This window comes from Engraulis encrasicolus, chromosome 14 (assembly GCF_034702125.1).
Source record: "Engraulis encrasicolus isolate BLACKSEA-1 chromosome 14, IST_EnEncr_1.0, whole genome shotgun sequence".
Lineage (NCBI taxonomy): Eukaryota > Metazoa > Chordata > Actinopteri > Clupeiformes > Engraulidae > Engraulis > Engraulis encrasicolus.
This window is the reverse complement of record NC_085870.1, coordinates 37,308,129-37,315,451: the sequence shown is the minus strand read 5'-3', so window position 1 is coordinate 37,315,451 and position 7,323 is coordinate 37,308,129.

Below are 7,323 nucleotides of genomic sequence, written 5' to 3'. Positions count from 1 at the left end.
TTAATAGGGTCATCCCCTTCAACTTTCGACTTAGTCCAAGAAAGCTTCCCTACAACAAAACTAACACTACTCAAGATGGTCACAAACCATTCTCAAAAAACATGAAAACCATGAATAACCATGGTTAATTGTGGGTTTTGTGGTTACCCAAAAACATGATAACCATGAATAACTTCTTGTGGGAAGCGGTGATATAATGGTTAAGGAGTTCCTGGGCAGTCATGGGCAAGCGGTTAGGGTGTCAGACTTGTAGCCCAAAGGTTGCCGGTCTGGCTCCCAACCCGCCAGGTTGGTGGGGGGAGTAATCAACCAGTGCTCTCCCCCATCCTCTTCCATGACTTAGGTACCCTGAGCATGGTACCGTCCCGCCACAATGCTCCCTTGGCGCCATTGAATTCTGCCCCCTTGCACGGGTAAGGCATCAATGCATTTTCGTTGTGTGCAGTGTGCAGTGTTCACTTGTGTGCTGTGGAGTGCTGTGTCACAATGACAATGGGAGTTGGAGTTTCCAAAAGGGCTTACAGTTGGACTGAAGATCACAGAGTTGCAGGTTCCAATCCCACACTTACCTCTCCCAACACCTCCATCCATGGCTTAAGTACCCCTGAGCAAGGCACCTAACCCCACGTTGCTCCAAGGACTGTCACCAATACGTGCTTTAGATTTTTAAAAAAGCGTCAGCTAAGTGTAATGTAATGAATTATACACTACACCGTGGTAAAACCATGGTTTGTTATCAGAGTAAAACCACACTCAAACCATGATTGAACCATAGTCACGAACCATGCTCAAAACTTTCTGCACTATGTTTTGCCCTGCTTTACTTTTTTACTGGTGTCTACTGTGCTCCCCCCCATACTCTGCACTTGCTACGTATGTCCTCCTTGTAAGTGACTTTGGATTAAAAAAAGCATCTGAGTATAATGTAATGTAAAAGTAGCATTGCTAATTTCCTTCTCAACTTACTAGGTTCAAACTTCAAAATACAAAGGAACAATGTAACTGTTTCTTGGAACCATCGTTCGTCGTGCATACATTCCGATGTTTACAACTTTGCGTTTCTCTAAAATGAAGTTGTAGTGAACGTTCGAAAGTTGAATTGTAAATGCAAGGATTAGTTTGGATGGCAACATTTAAGATTCAACTCTTTACCGCCACTAACTACATAGACATCACCATTGGATCATACTTTAAACAGGTGAATTAATTTATTTCATCACAGAGGTTCCACTAGATAAAAAATAAAATAAAATGCAGTGGTATATAAACCAACATTTGATCATTGCTTTTCATGAGTGAGAGACATAATTGTGTTCAGTTGCACGGCTAATTGTTTGCAACAATTTTCTTTTTTTACATCTACTTTTACTTTTGACACCTCTGACGAGTACCAAAATGTGAGTGTTTGTATTTTTGCTCAGTGTATCATTAATACTGCTATTACTACTACTTCTATACTACTGCTCATCAATTTCAACCACTGAATCCGTCATTACATACTGCAATGCATCATGGAACACCAGCTGCACTTCTGACAACAGGAAGATCATTAAAACTGCATCATCGGTAACCAACTACCTACACTTGGGGAGATCCATCGAACACGCTGCACTAACAGAGAAATCAACGTGTGTGTGTGTGTGTGTGTGTGTGTGTGTGTGTGTGTGTGTGTGTGTGTGTGTGTGTGTGTGTGTGTGTGTGTGTGTGTGTGTGTGTGTGTGTGTGTGTGTGTGTGTGTGTGTGTGTGTGTGTGTGTGTGTGTTTCACCGTTGAAACTTGCCAGGTAAAAGATAACAAACTTTTACATGTTTGAAACAAAAGTAGTTGAAGATTTGATGTATCTAATGGTTCAAAACTTTAGGACAGATGGACCTGCAATGTCTCACAGAGATGTGCAGACGTGCTACAGGCTTTAACACCTCAGTAGGAGCATCTTTTGATGAGAAAGCTGTTATGCAAATTCACCGTAGTCATCTAAGGAAGTAGAAATTTCTCCAACAGCCAAGTCACCAAAAGGCCCACAAAGAGTTAATCAGGCCTAATTCTGACAAAAAATATTATTGTGTACTATTGTGTCTCTTCAGAGATAGTCACTGACATTAATTGAACAGCATGTATTCATACAGTAAATAATGAGTAATATTGTGGAAATTAGTAGACAAGTAGAAAAGAAAGAAGTTAAAATGCAGGTAATGTAACTGAAAGTGAAAAATTGAAAGCCCAACTGGGAAACTCCAACTCCCATTGTCATTGTGACACAGCACTCCACAACACACAAGTGTTCACTGCACACAACAAAATTGCATTTATGCTTCACCCGTGCAAGGGCGCAGCCCCCAATGGTGCCCCAAGGGAGCAGTGCGGCGGGACGGTACCATGCTCAGGGTACCTCTGTCATGGAGGAGGATGGGGAGAGCACTGGTTAATTACTCCCCCCACCAACCTGGCGGGTCGGGAGTGGAACCGGCAACCTTTGGGATACAAGTCTGACACCCTAACCCCTTACCTGCAACTGCTACCATGCTACCTGCTACCATCACTGAAAGGTAAATATTTACATTAGGAAGAGAAACAATATTAACCTTCTGTGCATCATATCTTTAAGACATTTAAAACTCATACATCTGTGCACTTTCCTTAAAGCAGCTATGCAACTTCAAACGTTTTCCAAGTTTTATCATTATGCTTCTCCACACTAGTAATAAGGTTCACATAAAACAGTGACGGGTCCCGACATTGGATTTCAGATTGTATTGCTTTTATTAGCTCATTTTATCACGTGTCAAACTTTCAGCAGCCTGCTTGGCGGGTCAAAAAGGGCCTGCCCTTTAATCTGAACTTAAAATAAGAGACAAGATGATAAATCTTGAAAATAAATCCATGTAGGCAAGCCTTTGGTGACCTTTGCCACATGACAGTAAGCATGCTTGAAAATCTGGAAACTATGAGAATGAGCACTGTCTGGTGGTCAGTGGTGGTACTGCCGCTAGTTGGCTATCGCAGGCAAGTGAAAGATGAATGGCTGTCAATGGAGTTTCCAGCATAATTTTTTTCTCATTGTATCATTTTTGCCCAGAAATATCAATATTCAGTTTGAAAATAGAACTAATAAGAACACATTTGAGTACTGTTTAGATTTTTTTGCGCCACTAGATCATTATGGATTATTATATACTGGGTCAGCAAGCTATATTATATCCATAAACATTGGCAGAATGCTAGCGAGTAAAGGTAGAAATCTTCTGCCCAGCTGGAAAGTCTAGACACCTGAAAAACATGACAATACAGCCTTTTAAATAGCAGCCATAGTTCTCACCAGGAATACTTTATTCATGAGATTTGTGACTGGAAATGGCGGTAGCAATTTTTTAAGCATTTATCTCTATGGAATCCATTCCTTTTCCACTCAGACGGCTCTGTTTCCACTTGCCTGCGTTCGCCAACTAGTGGCAGCTAGGTGGAACTGTGGCCACAATGGGCACTTATGAGAGATCACCTTCTCATAGCTTCCAGGTCCTCTGGTGTCACCAATATGTACGTTTCTTAAATTGAGGTAACAAGCTCACCAGGTTGCAGTAGCCAGCTACCTCGCAATGTAACAAGTTACAACACAAGTATGTCAAATTAGTGTATCATTTCGAAATTTTTTGAAAATGTGACATAATGTTGGCAGGTAGAATACCTCAAGCTGATTTGTTTGTGGTGATAAGCCTGCTTTTCTAGTTACTACTACTATTATTTTTATTACTTTTAGTGGTAGCAGTAGTTGTAGTAGTAGTATTTAAAGTCAAAAACAAATATGACATTCAAGCAAGTGTCATATAAACATCTGACTACAATAGGTTTCTCTACAATTCCCAAGGGTCAACTTTCTGTTCCGAAAACAGAGTACATGCACCTTAGCTCACCAAACAGTGGATGTAAGCTACAAAAAAACGAGACATGGAGCTGTTGCTGTGAACAATGTCGGCAAATAGTGCTTAAAAGTCAAAACATTCATGGCTAACGAGTAATTTGAACCATGTACACAGACCTGCTTATGTATCAGCCTGTTACGATTTCTTCAGAGATCATCTGAGACGATTGTCTGATTGTCTAACCCCTGAAACATAGGTTTTAAAAATAAATGGATTGATGTTAACTGCAGCGACGTTGTACAATTGAATTCTTTAAAATTATCTCCTCTGAAATCACACATGCAAACAAAATTATTTCACGGTGCTAATTACTCCGTTATCCTTGGGAAACACAAACAATAATGAAGATGTTTTATGTTGCTGCTGCAAGCTTACCTGCAATATCTATTTCTGAAAAATTATTAAAACATGCAGAACATAACAGATACAGAACAGGCCTGTTCACATACACAATATCTGCTAAAAGAGCATCACCCAAAGCTAAAATAGTTACTTACATTAGAAACAGAAAATATTAACCTTTGGTTCATCATGTCTCAAAGTTGTTTCAAACTTATTCATCTGTGCACTGCATTTCTTAAAAATGGCTTTGCTTTGCTTGCTCAGATCACACTGCTTCTCCAATATCTTCATCATCATGAGGCTTCTCCAAAACTATGAAAATGGAGGATGATGTCAGATGAGTACTATGATGCTAAATTGGTATACCCATAAAACACATACTACGGTGGCTGACCAGCATTGGATTTCATATTTTATTGTTTTTATTAGCTCATTTCATTACATGTGTCAACCCTGACCTGAGTTAGATTTCAGCTGCCTGCTTGGTGCGTCAAATCAGACCTGACCTTTAATCTGAATTTAAAAATAAGAGACAACGTTATAAATCTTGAAATGAATCCATGTAGCCAATGAAATGGCCTATGGTGGTCATGTTTTTGGACAGTAGGCAAACGGTAGGTACAAACAAAAAAGGCTAGTTTTACCACTCCAATTGCTAGGAATTAGGGTAACACTTTATTTTAGGGATACATCTATTAGCACTTATACATACAATGTTATCCAATGTTATGTGGGCTCCACCCACAGAGCCACGAGCGAATACCCCTGAGCTTAAAGAATCTCTGCCTGAGCATTGTAGGGGGACCATCTGTATGTGACATGTAGGAGTAAGCCCTACACTTAAGCCGAGGTAATCCTTAAATTACATTTTAACTTGGCTGCTTCAAACTAGGAAAATCATGTACTTTTAACAGGTGGAGCAGGCCAACACTCACCTGTCCAGGTTCAGGAAGGTGCAGCATGAGCTTGAGGAGGCTGCAGAGCGTGCTGACATTGCTGAGTCCCAGGTCAACAAGCTGAGGGCCAAGAGTCATGACGCTGGCAAGGTCAGCACTGTGGAATATAAAACGGCACATCAGTAATTTAAGAAATACACTGTATGTACTGTACTCACAATATTATACAATAATCATATTAATAAATCAAAGTTAGTCATAGTCACATATCATGTCACCAACTTGATGCTTTAGACAATACAATACAGCATGTATTTATATAGTGCAGTATCACAACTATGAGGTTGAATTCAAAGCGCTTTCACATACACACTTGCACATTCCCACATTCACACACCAGCTCTGGAGGCTGCTGTACGGCACCAGTTGTCCGTGGTTCACATGAGAAAGCGAACACACATGCAGGCACACACACACAAACAACGACAGTAGTAAAAGCCAGTAAAAAAACTACAGTAGGCTACTAAACAAAATCAATCAATATGAGAACCTGAGTCTACCATAAAGCTAAACCAAGTACTGTATGAGCCTATAGATATCTATATCTATTTAGATATCTATATCTGTTAAGTTCAACCCAGAGCATGAGGAAGCAGATATGTGTTAAATTTTACTAAGCCCCTGAAACAAAATAAAAAAAACCCCAACAAAATCAAAAACTTTCGAGGGGGTCAATTTGCTGGACATCAGGCAGAGTATTGTTCATTTTGAACAATATTTCAATAAACACTCTCACACGGTCTCGTCCATGAAAGCCCAAATGTATATATATATATACAGCAGTCTGCTTGGCGGGGCAAAATGGGCCTGACCTTTAATCTGAACTTAAAATAAGAGACAAGATGATAAGTCGTGAAATAAATCCATGAAGCCGAGCCTTTAGTGGCCTTTGCCATGACTTGTGACAGTAAACATGGTTGAAAACCACTAATTAAGGGAAGGGGGTGTCAAGTTCAGTGTTAGCATATAACTATGCAGCAATTATGATTAGCATTTGCATTCATTTGACAAAGAAATGAAAGTACTGTAAAATGGCAAAGAAAATCCAAATACTATGCGCTCTGTCAGACATGGTGCAGTACACCCTTCTGCCTCAAGAAGGTGCTCTATGGCCTGCACAACCATGGTGTGCGTTCCAATATGCGACCTTGTATCCTCCACTTGTGCTTGTGGCCTCGCACCAGGAAGTAATATGTTGTGAAGAAGTAGGGTGCATCCCAATATGTGACCTTGCCTCCTCCACTTGCGCTTGTCTCCTCGCCCCGCCTCCTGGCCCCTCCTCCGTGGAGAAAACGATAAAGTTTCCCAGCTGTCAGCCTAGCCACAACAACTTTTGAGGGACTGTTTTGCATTTGTAGAGAGTTACTTGTGCACAATCCCTGGTGCTGAACAAAAAGATTACGTATTTTTTGAAAAAAGGTTCGCACACTTCTTTGGATTTTTCTTCTTGAAGTTATTTTTTCATCTTTTTATTTATTCATCCATTGGCAATGACGTTTCGACCTCTCGGTCTTCCTCAGATTCACTAACAAACACAGGCTTGACACATTATCTACAACACCTGTCTGAAGGGGTGGAGTCGACTTTAACCCTTACAGGTCCAGGATGTAAACCTGTGGAGTGACTAGAGCCAAATGAATTACAAAATATCAGAAAACAAAACATAAAAACATAAACTGCTGGGTACAACTGAGGGCAGTACCCAAAGATCTATCAGCAATTGTCTCCACACCCTGTTTATTGTGTGACTTTGAGTTGGTTTTGTTTGTTCTGTTTTCTGTTAAGGGTTGTAGCACAGGTGGCAATGTGCATACCCTTCCCTTTATGTCTTCCACTTTTATTGTTTTCTTTTGAATGATTGATTGTTTGGGCTACTGGATAGCTGTAGTAACGGCCTAGCGTCAACTTGCCGTGTGTGAGTGTGTGTGTGCGTGAGTGAGTGAGAGTGCGCGTGTGAGCGTGTGCGAGTGAGCGTGTGCGGTCATTGCGGGCAATACACTTGTCAGTGTATTGCCCTCACCCCTGTAAGTAGGTTGGCTGTACTCCTAGGGAAGTCCAAGTGTGGTAGCGACAACTTTGCCCTAAGTTAAGTATACTCATGGTGTATT